We start from the raw sequence: 12320 nt of genomic DNA, 5'->3' as shown, positions 1-12320 counted from the left end.
TTAAACTCAGTATTTTTTTCGGAAATATTAAATTGCATTGCACTAGAATGAGAATTAGTTTTGTAGTATTAAATCTAATTATAAATAGTAATTATAAAAAAACGGTAAAATTTTTAAACAGTATGATCATTTCCATTCGCTAGAGGAAAAGTCTTAGCAGGCCATTACTGAAGTGAAGAGAAAAAAAAATCCCATTTATGTTAACCATTTTCTTCGCGTTGAACCCACTGTCCGAGATCGTTCGGCTAACTACACGAAAGGAGCCGAGATGTGCCGAGACGAAGCGTGCGTGTGTTTCTTTGCCTCTCTTTCTTCGCGGTCAAGATTTACGCATTCTATATGCTGTCTCACGGATGCTGCGGTTGGAATAGTAATATCACATCAAATAGACATTAATAAACAAATGCAAAAGATAAACTTAAAGGTTGAATAGTTTAATTCTAACAAAACGTTTAATGACTAACTGATTCATTCAACGTTTCATAACTTTATTTTAACTAGTTTTCATCTTATTTCATAATTTTATTTTATAAAAATTCCACCTCGTTTTAAGCTTTTGCCCTAAAAGATTGCATAAAAGAAAAATATTGTTAAACTATTTTTTAAAATTAATTTTTAATTCTTATCGATCGACCTGCTCCATCAAAAATTGCAATTTTTAAACCTCTTTTGCTCGATTGCCGACGGTTCTCAATGCTTATCAATAGGAACGTTACGCCACCGATGCTAATTTCGAATTAACGTATAAAAAACACCTATTTCACGAAGCTTCATGCCTTGTAATTATTAACTCACAAAGTCGTTGAACTTTAACGCCTTATCGCCACAAAAAGGATCGGATCGGTGTTTGTACATAGTAAAGTGCTCCAATTTCCCAACCGTACAAAATGGTACATGCTATTTTCCACATTTTCGTATCGCTTTTTTAATAATTGCATTTCTCAACATCACACAGTAAAGCCGACACATTTGTTGCAATATTGCATTATCGTATCGAGATATCGAAATTGGATTGGTGTAGGTCATATTAAGTAATTTTTTTAATTATAACAATGCTCGAAAGTTTTTTTTTAAATAAAACAATTAAAACACTCAAAAACACAAATAACTAATACCATTATAATTCATCACACTGTTTACCCATCGTCATAAGAACCAACCCCCACCCCGCGGTTAGATGGAGACGCCTCGTATCTCAAACGCTACATCATCACCCGATGCTTATCATTTTAGCATTTGCATAATCTTATCCAACGATCATCTAAACCATCATGAAACGATAAACAAACGACTGCAGCCATGGTCACCATTCATCCCGAACCCGCTGACGGGAGCTGGGCGGCAAATCACTGCAATCGATTAGCAGCTCGTTTCGCAACGATCTCGAAAAGGACATTGCGCAAAACTTGCCTTTCCAAAACCGCCTTGTGGATAGATCGTCCCTAGGTTTGAGGTTCTACTTGGTGAAGCGCAGTTGTATGCGTAAAAAACGCAAAGGCTATCAAAGCAACAACAGATACACACACACATATAAAAAGACATCATTGCTGTACACAGGCTACGAACGCCCTTGTCTGGTGTCAGTCTGGAACGGGTCAGGAGATTATTAAATCAAATCACCATTAATCTACATTCCCCGGTAGTGGACCCCTTCTCGCATCCGTTCCTCTCCCAAGACCATTGTGGCATACATGTGGCAAAAGAAAAAAGACAAAGAAGAAGAAGAAGGAAAAAAACGGAGCAAACATAGAACACAAAAACAACAACCACACCGACCAAAGACTGATGACAGGACACCGAAAGACGGGTGACTACACCCTTGCACAACCGGTGTGCCGGTGTCTTTGTCAGTTCGTTTAAATATCACGCCACGATCGGGGCAGTGTGCCGGTTTTTATGCAGGACAGTTTTCTTCCTGTAGCATTTGCATTTGCACATTAAAAAAAAAATACATAAAATCTTGTTCCCTGTCCCCATCATGTCGGCCAATGGCCGGCCACTGGTTTGCGGTTTTTGATCGTGCATGAGTGTGTCCATCCATCCATCCAGTGCTCGAATCGACGGTCGGGAGATGCATAAACTTTTCTACCGACCTGTGGTTTCCGTTGATTGACGGAGAGTTGGTAAAGGCGGAAAAAAGTGAGGAAATTGGTTTTTAACTTTTATACTCTCACTAGAATTCAAAAATACAACTGACAGTTGATGATAATTGTAGTAACTGTTAAGAGAGTTTCTAAACGTAAGTTTGAATATTTCCCTATGCTCTATGCTCAGTTGCAACTCCCTGCCAAACGATCGTGCACAAGTATGCCACACAAACAAAACACATTGCAGCAGCATTGGCGGATGTTAGGAATTATTCAATGAAGCAGCACTTTGATTTAATCCCATCCAATCTCAACCTGCTGCCACCAACTGTCGATTTGCTGGCGACGACATTCACGGGGTGCTGCTGCTCACCCAAAAACATCACCACAGAGCTAAGCCTCCGCACGCGAACGATGATCGTCGCCAACGTAGCCGAGCGATCACCGCGACCGGAGCCGGTGGAAGTGATCGTAGTTGAGACGAGGGTGTTTTTTTGCGAATAGAACAGAAGTCTGGATGCATTCGGATGCGCTGTTGACAATATGTACGGCACAATTGTTCACTTAACAGCGTGGTGGTGACATGACGCCGCAGTTGAATGTGTGGAATCTTTGGGGATCGTTAAAGAACAATATATGTTATTTTTTGTATATGAGAAGAACATATAGTTTAGACCATAATGTCATTTAATTAAAGCTCGTCAGAACCACATCAGAAAAATAAAAAAATAATTATACCAGATAATGATCTTTTCAACACGATCAACCTGTCAAGCATGGTAGGAACCAAAGATCATCTAGTAACTTCATGGGCATAGATTTTTGAGGATGTATATACAGGTAATTGATACATAGTTTATTCTTTAATGTTATAGCGCCATTTTCATTTTTTTCGAAGAAAATAATAACAAAAGTTTGGACACATAATTAGACGCGATTCGATCTATTAAACTTCTTAATCCACCTATATCCGGCACTGTGTTTCTTGGGGTTACTACCTGTGCATACACTAAGTACTTTAACGTACCGCTACCGATTCATCTGGATTGGCGCTATTACGTCTTGTCACGTGTTGTGCCCTGAAGCTCTCTCAACAATGTTACACCGGTTACGCTGTCGTTAGTTAGTTTCATGTTTGATTTCATATTTTTTTATGGTTTATGATTTACATCCCACCACCCTTGCAACGTATGACACGCGTACCCTTTAGCACCTTCGCCGGATAGGAAACTGTGAATTAAACTTCCTACGCCATCCGCTTAGGTGTTTGATTTGAACTCTTCGTCCGAAAGCGAGTGTGGAAGGAAGGTATTGGAAGGGTATAGACGTAGAACAAAAGCATTTAGTATTGTTTCAGATTTACGGTAATAAGTATAACTTCTTGCAAAGTGTTATATCAAAGTTCTTATCTATCGGTTTGGTTGATTGTCCGTGTACCTTGATACGGCAAATGAATTGAATTCGTTTTAATCTCTTCGGAACTATAGCTAACCTAAGCTAGCATTGATTTATCTAACTATACGCCATCCCACCCGCCTGTACACTAGGTGGATCGTGGCAACGCACTAGTTTATTGCTACTTTCGCGTAGCATTCCGTAAAATATGACCATTTTGCATGGGACTGTTTTATTTTCCCGGCCATTTGTCTGCCGAAGCAAATGTCCTGCCCACGCTGCCTGTGGCGGAAGGCACACGCGAATCCACGAAATATAACACTCACTCGCCACAGTTCCAAGTGTCTGCGGCGGGTGGAGAGGGAACTGAAGCGGGTACTTGAGGTGAATTTATGCATGACCACACTACTTCACACTGGATCGGATGTTTTTTTTTTGTTTGTTTTTTTTTAACGTGGTGGCTTTCGGAGGATGCTGGAGGCGATCGTGAATGAAGTTCCCCATGGATGGATTTTTATGAATGAATTTGTAGCAGGAAACAGCAGACCACTCCACTCGCTTAAGGTAATGCCGTTAAAAAGGTATTCGGCAACCGACCTGCTCTGATCGGCTTCTTTTTTTCGGGCTGTCCGGCTATCCCCTTCTCCTAGCCCGGCAGTACTACCTGTAGCAAACTGCGGTCAAATCAAAATGGGACAGAATTCACGGGTGGGAGGTATATTGACCGCCCATTGAGGACTACTTTCCGGACTGTCCTGTATGGTGAGTACGCTTGAGTCATCAACATTGACCATACAGCAAGCAACTAAGCATTAACTAGAGAAATGAAAAAATTGAATAAATAATGCATTTTTCCAAGATTGTAGTTAAAATATAATTTCGATCATAAGATCAATTCTATACTTTTTATGTACTAAAATAACTTCATAATTCTTACTTCTTTTTCTTATTTGAAACGTGTTATTTTTTTAATAAAGTTTCAATGGAAACAGTTAATTAAACTAGTAAAAAACCAAAACAAATCCTGACTACGATGGAATCACATAAATAAACTAATTTATCTGCGTAAATCCGGCGCATCTTGTAAATTTACAAAATAACGACTTTTATTGTGAAACGACTATAATTTCAAATTATATGCTCCCTCCTTGTGGTGCAGTATTTTCACCGGAGCGCCAACGTGACATTTCCATGACCCGAATTCGAACGAAGTCCGAAATCTTTTTCGAACCTTGACAAGAAGTTGACTGTCAATCTTTTCGATACTTTTGGGAATTTTTCTACTGTTGTCCTTGCAAAATATACAAAATGTGAGTTATATATTCTGCCAGTTATCAATTTATTTCCTTGAATGCAATCCGATCGACCAAAACTGGGATCGAAAACCGAAAAGTGTTGACATAGGGCAGGCTCGCACATTCATTACATTTTGACAGTATATAGTTTGACGTAATACCTCGAATATCGCGCACGTTTTTAATTTCTTGTTGATATTTTATTGTAAAATTTATTTAAATTGTTGGAAAATAATGTATCTTAGTTTTTATAAAACAATCGGCACATCATTTATTGCGTTTCAGTCTTTAAAAGCAAACATTTGTTTCGCGCGAAAGCGAAAATGAAGCTGACGTTCGATAGCAAACGTCACGTGGTGTGTCAAACGGAGCGGACACATGGCAGCCTGTAAAGTTCTTCACTTCAGTCCAATAACTTTGATTGAAACGCTTTCATCGAACGAACGTGTACAATAAATAAAAGTTGAACGCAGAGCGAATAATTCCGACCGTAAGCTTAAATTCTTCCATCGCCGTTTTGTACGCAACCTATTAGACGGATGGTAGATTGCGTGAGGAAACATTTCCCGTGCCCAGTACGTGTATCGAGAATCAGTCTCTTGCACGTTCTCAGCAGTGTTGTGTGACCGCACCAAAGAACAGTGAAGTTTGCCCGTGTTCACAAGGTTTTTTTTCCCCACATCCATCCAATATCTTCCTTTGCCGTTGTCGTCTTACTTCCGCTTCATTTGTTCTACGACTGAATCCGGCCGCCAGCGCAGGTTTGAGGAATGTGGACAGGAACTGGTGTGTGAATTTTCAACGCCCCGGAAGACGCATCTACTGGCCGGATTGCCCGTATCGCTTCGTTTCGATGGGCACCAAGTGATTGTGGAAGAGAACGCAGATAAGAACAAACCCCGTCTCCTTTGTGACCCGCAAACCCGCGTGCTTCGTTCAGCAAGAGCAATCATTCGTTCACGAACTGGCATTGGGAGGCAGGGTTCAATCAATGTGTGTTCAACTGTGTGCTGGCTCGGATGCAATCCTTCCAAAGGGCTCTTGATTTGTGTGTTGCATGACGGTGCATGAAAAAGGTGCTCCTGGGAACGACATTGGTGCGCGCCTGCTCGCATCCATGCTGTAGCTGTGTGTGAGTGCGTTTGTGTATGTGTGTGCGTGCGTGTGCCTGCCGAGGTGTGTGTGTGTTAGTAGCGTGTCCTTTGAAGGAGCGAACATTTTCAGCTTCTCGTAGGAAAAATGGGCCTCTCGGATTGCTTCTATCGCTACCTGATAGCCTGAACGTATGTTACCGATTGCACACGTACGCGTACGGCTGCGTAGTCAGATGCAGTTTTGTGCAGTCCCGTTTTGTTCCTGTCCCGTTCCGCCTCTTTTGGGATGGAAACCCTTTCTGGTTTATATTGGTCCGCTGATGGATTGTTTATTGACGGAAATGAAACATGGATGCAGCTGTCCCACGGTATGGTGTGTGGCGGGTAAAGCGGTGGACGGCAAGAAGGCACATGTTGGGAAAGGTTCGGTTTATTTTTTTTTCATCCCCCGTTACTAAAAGGGCAGACTTTTGATGCTCGTGCATCGCATGTGTGCGTGTGCGACGTCGCCGTCGTCTGGCAGGCTGGCTGGTGCGAGAACGTTCAAATCGACTGACGCATTTTTTTGCCCCTTTTGTGCTTAAAACCACTGCATTATTTCTAAATCGAGAGCAGGAAAAACTACGCAAGTTGTTTCATTTCTTACAGTTTCATTTGATGCTTCAGCAGAGTACGGCTCTGGGGGAAAATGTCCTGCCAAGCTGTCGTTAAAGGATTTGCTCTAGTGGGTGTGACGAGCAAATAAAAGAATCCGCGCAACATTCGTCTACTTTTCCTCTTGGTTGATGTCCTTAGCACCGGCCTAACTAGCATGTAATGTAAGAGAAACAATGCAGAGGTTATTAGTGCCTCGTTGCTTGAAGAATAAAGTTAGTTAAAACAATTTCATAAAGTTTAAGTTGGTTTAATTATATTTCCTTCCACTATGTGTGAAATAGTTTGCTTTGTCCTGTTGCCTATAGCAACGAATCGTTGATTTAGGATTACACCACACCCCAGCGAATGGATTGTGTGTTTGAAAATTATCCCCTTTAACTTTGACATGATTTTAAGTTCTACCTAATGAGGACAGTGAAGGACGGTTATTTTGATGGTTATTTTTTTTAGCATTCGCTCAAGCGTTAGTTATTTTTATAACGTTTAAATACGCTGTACTATAAACTACTACAGCCAGTTTGTTTTTTTTCCCTCTATCTTGACCAGCAAGTCCCACGGCACTATCTCATAGTGCGCAAAAAGTATATCTTGTGCGCTGTAAGCATACCGCACATACTACACCACTGCACGTCGTCGTAGTGGACCCTGATGTTTTGCCGCTTTCGCCTCGTGTCTACCACGTTTTCCACGACACCGCGCGTGTTACCCCTGCGCTTACATATGGCTGCGAGCACGTTGTTTCTTCGCGGTGTTCTGTGACGACGTGCTGTCACCGAAAAATGCTGCGTTCAAGTCTGGCTAGAATTATACGGGGTGTATATATATTTTTTTTACTTGCTTTTAGGGGTGAGTGTGTTGTAGCCATTGGGGACAGTTTTGTTCCACTACCCGTTAGCAATTGCTGAGACGTGGTAGTAGCTGTCGCTGCCAAACTGCTTGTTAAATCAATGGATTTTTGCTGCTATTTGGTTTGTTTCGCGTTTTTCGCGAAATCGCTCATGGTACATATCTTTGCCGGGGAGGACAGATTCCGTACCATCGCTTACGTAGATCCTGCCATTGGAAAGAAGCAACCCGTCTCAGAAAACGGCAGCAGCTGGTAAAGTGTAACTTGAATGCTATGTCGAACGGTTTCCTTCCTTTTTAGGGTGAGCATGAAGTGCGATAAAGAACGCGCAGCTACATCATCAACAGAAAATCTCAAAACGATCGCAACCGAGGCTCGGTTTTGTGCCGCTTCATATCGATAGTCAAGCAAACAGCACACCACCGGACAAGTACCGCGTCTCCATCGTGTCGCTAAACCTGCTAACCTGCGCTTCACGCGAAAATAAACAGGGAGAAGGAAACATGATCGTGCCTGTTCTCCAGTGTCGCTCTACCACCGGCTCAGACGACCACCCTCCCCTGTGCGAATGCGTTTGGATCCCTACCCCATCTCGTTTGCAACCATCAGCAAAGGCGTCTCTCCCACACGATGGAATCCTTCCGAAAGAGTGTGTGACTCGGGACCAGACCACAAGACAAGACCCACTCAAACCCGGCCCGGAAAGGCAGTCAGGCCAGACAGGCGAACATACACACACACACAAACACAAACCGGCAGCAGCACCATAACCTTGGGATTCTGTTTCTCTCTCTTTATTAGTGAATTAATTTCCTTATATTAAATAGGCGAAACGGGCAGCAAAGCAAAGCGCACGACTACGCGCAACCATCCCGCAAACTGCGCGTACCCGCGTTTGGTGGTTGGTAAAAAAGCATCAGTTTTCGGACCCCAAGAAGAGCGAACAGCAAAGATCCTCGTCGAAGATCGCCGGACGAAGCGTGGCTGAAAGCGCTCGCTTTTTGGTGCCCGTGATGGTATTTTCCTGAGGTGCAAAAAAAACCTCTTCCCCATCGTTGCCAAAAACGGAGAAACGTTCCGATTGCTTTTTGCTTGTTCAAACGTAGCGTAAGCCCACGGAGAGCGTGGAAAAGCGAGTGCTTTCGCGATACACGTAACGTACGATAGGATCACGGTGAAGGAAAAGCGTTACACAGGCGGCCGAACGAGGTTGGCAGCAAACATCGGTGGAAAAGCAATCGGCACGAGTGGCGTGGCAACAAAACACACACACACACACGCGAACGCGAAAACCCGGTACCGATGCGTGATTCTTTCTCGTCAGTTTGCCGAAATTCGCAAAACGGCAATATCCATCCGGCCTCCGCTGGTGCGTATCTTCCCAACTCTTCCGATACGTTTGTGTGGCTGTGTGTTTGTAGCAGGCAGAGGTTATTTTTTTTATTTTAGACATTTTGGAACAGAAGAAGAAAAGAGGTTGCGAAAACATTGCAAAAAACCCACGACAACTAGATCTTGGCCTAGTTCGTATGGGGTAGTTGTAGTGTGATGTAGTGCTCAGTAACCGCTTCTTCCAAACTTCGCTTCGCTGGACAGATTGGACCCACCAACGGTTGTGTATGCTCTATGTGCAGCGTCGAGATCACAGACACATAAAACAGACACCACATTCTATTTACCTGCGATACCGATTGACCGAACAAGAATCAGAGATGCTGCAGGGGACCCCTTTACATCCCCTGTGCCAGAAATCATGTTGGACAAGGAAGATAGCGAGGAAATCGGTAAAATTTTCCCCTTCTACGGCGGTTCAACAATCGTATCGATTTCTCGTGTCAGTTGCCCACACCTGCCCGTGTATCCGCAGGTGTTCCCGCGATCACTTTGCTGTGTAGTGTTGCAATTATTAATTTCGCTGCCATCGGTTTCGTTCCTTCTCTGATGTGTCTTCCCTTATTGTTCCGCGGATCCGAGACTCCCGAGTATGTTGCGGCACGGTTCAAGAATTGCACCGGCCCTAATGATCGACCCCCATTCTCTTCACAACTCGTTACACGATTAAATGCAATCGATCTTACTAAACCCGCTCATCCTTCTTTTAATCACAGTTAACATAGCAGCCGAGCAGCATCAGCATCAGCTCTTCGTGTGTTAATATCGACGAAGCAGTGCAAAACAAGTGCAAGAAAAAGCAGAAGCTTCTGTCACAAAGATACTTATCTCGCGAGCGAAGTTTCAAGGCCATAGCGTGCGCGGGTCCGACGTGTATTATCTAGGTCCGTCCGTGAAAGTACACACCAGACACACGGAAAGTGCCACAGTGCTCTGGCGGGGACACATATAGTGCGAGCAATCGACGATTTGAGTGCGTGCGAAAGCGTGATAGTGCGATCGAAAGAGCGAGAGCGAGAGAGAGAGTTTGTTTGAACGCGAAAATCGGAGCGGTCGCGGTCTGACAAAGTGTGTTATTGCGTGTGCATCTTTTCTCAGCTGTAGCAAACGTCTGGCCTGCTGTGTGCGTGTGGATGAGTGGAGTAGCAAAAGGAAGGAGCAAAAAAAAAGAAGTAATCAAATAGTTCTGTCCGCGTGCCTCGTGTGTGTGTGTGTTAGTGCAGGCAAGTGTGCACGTGTGAGTGGGTGCACTTTTTTTTCGTGGCTGCATTCTTCCTGAATTTGCAGTTTTCCGTGGGTGGTTTTGTCCAGATTTTGTTCAATTAAGTAAAGGGCTGTTATCCCGCTTTCGGGGGGTGGTCGTAATATCGGTGCATTTGCACGATCACGATCGTGTCGGAAGAAGATACCCACGTGGTGAGCGTGTGTGGTTGTGTTTTTTTGGTGGGTGCAGCAAGTGTGTACGTGTGCAAAACCGTATTATCGCGTGAAATTCGTACGTGTGTCCGGCAGATAGATCGGTGGATAATCTTAACTAAACTCTCAATGGAAGCGTGGTGTTTGAGAACAGAAGCTCATATAGGGTAAGTTGGTTTCGAAGTAAAATGTATCCATAACGCATTAAAACATCATCCCATCCTCGCTTTGATCGCATTGATTTTCTGGGAAAATCAAAGTATTTTGAATATATCGCGACCATAAAACTCATTGTCGCCACTCTTTGATTATTACTCACCGAAATGGGTTATCGTGTCGATTTTGATAAGATAAATCGATTATGTGTCTGGCTGGCCTAAAGCGCCCTTTAAGTCCTACGCGGTCAAGCGCAATCGATCCGATAAGTAGGTGCTGCTATGACTCACGTGTTTTACGAAGAAGCTATTGCTACTTCCCGCGGCACAGGAAGCATTGATAATAATATTCCTTATCACTGATTTACAAACTTAATATAAAAACTTTTAAACCTTTTGCTTATCGGATAGGAGAAGGAAATTGCAAAACTCAATAATACCGCAGAACTCTAGTGCATTACTTAATGACATTTTTGAGGAGATACTCATACATATCTTCAGTGAAGTGTCATTGAAATCATGAGTTTTGATTCTCAAAAAAAGATGTGTCACTGAACATTTGTAACTCCTCAAAGATTCAACTTCAAAACTTGAACTTTAAAATAATTCAAAATCATCCAAAAATATGGCAGGAAATACACGATCTAAATCTTCATAATTGAGATCTTCAGTCAGATATTTGGTTTAAAGAGTCATTCAGAATTTACTTCTGAATACAGAATTCAAAACGAGAACTTTAGTTCCAGCAATCCTCAGATCAAATCTTCAGCTTGGCTTCACCCACGTCCTTGTGTGTTTTGTTATTTGTAGAAATTATGCAAGCTTACGATCTCTTGATGACTTAATTGAATAACTATGAATCTGAATCAGATTTGCGTAACTCACCAGAAACCCTTTTCCTGAATGATTGTTTCACCATTGAGCTGTCAGTTAAAAAGGTCATAGACATTTGAATAAGTTATACTCAATCATGGTGCACAAATTGAACATCGCATCATTAAATAATGGAAGGTCGTATTAGTTAATATGTTGCTGGTAATTATTAATCCGGTAATCGAGCTGCTGATGATCCGCACGCATTAGACGCATCGTAGAGCACGACCCAAACGGTTATAAAACGTTAACGAATCAATATAACCTGATTCCGAAGCGGTATAACGCTAGACTTGCATAGATTAAGCCGCACATAATTCCGATCAAATTTCTTTCCGCAGAACGTTTGCGGTGGTCTTTGACTCGTTTTTTTTCCTTTCATTTATGGCGAATAGCGGATGCTGTGTGCTTTTTTTTGTTGATTTTCTTTCGGCTTCCTGTCTCTTCATCCGACCAGTACCAAAAAAAAAAGATGTTGCCAATTTCTACCTCGCCAAGTGTGTTCTGCTATAGTTCACAGGTGATTTTACCTACTCATCTTCGCTTCTCCTTTAGCTTAGGCGAATGCTTCAAGTGTAGCTCTCGCAAAATGCTGCATGTATGACGAGAGTGCAAAAATCGCTCCGCAAAAAAAAATTCAACTCTCCTCTAAATTCTGAAGAACAGGCCGGGATCTGTTGTTTGTTGGATGAACATTTTTCTTCCCTCGTTTTCCCTTATGCTCACTGCTTTCTGTCGGCTAAACCCGCATCAGTCTCGGTTCGATGCTGCAGCAGTTGTAGCACAGCAAACAATGTCTGGTTGGCAAGGGAAGGTGTGTTTGGTAAAAATTCCGGGAAGACCATGATCCCGGGGGCGGCTGGTGGTGATGGTAAAACTGGAGTGGAAAATTTCCAAAAGTTGCAAAATAATTTGCAAACATGCTGGAAACGAGGAGTGGAAAACGTGAGAAAGAGAACGGGATGAGATGGAAACCAAAGCATCGTTTGAATTGATTTGGCAACTGTAGTACAGAACGGTCTGAGGCTCAATGTTCGTTGCGTGTTTTGCTAGTCTACATTTGTGAGTGATTTGTGTCTTGTTATGTACAAGTTTCCTAATGTTTAGAT

The 12320-nt window shown here is 42.8% G+C and overlaps 1 protein-coding gene across 4 annotated transcripts in view; it reads left to right on the top strand.

Moving 5' to 3' along the window:
• The first annotated feature begins 5155 nt into the window (after positions 1-5155).
• LOC125766231 (nuclear receptor-binding protein homolog) overlaps positions 5156-12320 on the top strand; it is a 55878-nt gene continuing 48713 nt past the window's right edge. Inside the window, exons 1-2 of one of the 4 annotated variants that reach the window (XM_049431995.1) lie at positions 5156-5267; positions 9484-10350. The gene's annotated coding sequence lies outside the window, so the exon portion shown is untranslated. Of the gene's footprint in view, positions 5268-5327; positions 5910-9483; positions 10351-12320 lie in introns of those variants that run through there. The other 3 variants (XM_049431998.1, XM_049431997.1, XM_049431999.1) reach the window with 3 other exon arrangements.

The sequence above is a fragment of the Anopheles funestus genome, chromosome 2RL (genome assembly GCF_943734845.2).
Source record: "Anopheles funestus chromosome 2RL, idAnoFuneDA-416_04, whole genome shotgun sequence".
Taxonomy (NCBI): Eukaryota; Metazoa; Arthropoda; class Insecta; order Diptera; family Culicidae; genus Anopheles; species Anopheles funestus.
Note: the sequence above shows the minus strand (reverse complement) of the source record. Positions and strands in the feature narration are given on the sequence as shown.